Source organism: Priapulus caudatus, unplaced genomic scaffold, assembly GCF_000485595.1.
Source record: "Priapulus caudatus unplaced genomic scaffold, Priapulus_caudatus-5.0.1 Scaffold331, whole genome shotgun sequence".
NCBI classification, from domain to species: Eukaryota; Metazoa; Priapulida; class Priapulimorpha; order Priapulimorphida; family Priapulidae; genus Priapulus; species Priapulus caudatus.
In genome coordinates, this window is record NW_014577392.1 from 149,642 (window position 1) to 150,054 (window position 413).

Below are 413 nucleotides of genomic sequence, written 5' to 3' on the forward strand. Positions count from 1 at the left end.
TGGGTGTAATCCGAAAACGAGTTCGGATGTCGAAGCTGGGGGTCAAAGGTCATTGCGGCACAAATCTAAACGGCTCGATGTACGGATTCGAAAGTCGGGACGTGGGGGTGCCTGGGTGTAATCCGAAAACGAGTTCGGATGTCGAAGCTGGGGGTCAAAGGTCATTGCGGCACAAATCTAAACGGCTCGATGTACGGATTCGAAAGTCGGGACGTGGGGGTGCCTGGGTGTAATCCGAAAACGAGTTCGGATGTCGAAGCTGGGGGTCAAAGGTCATTGCGGCACAAATCTAAACGGCTCGATGTACGGATTCGAAAGTCGGGACGTGGGGGTGCCTGGGTGTAATCCGAAAACGAGTTCGGATGTCGAAGCTGGGGGTCAAAGGTCATTGCGGCACAAATCTAAACGGCTCG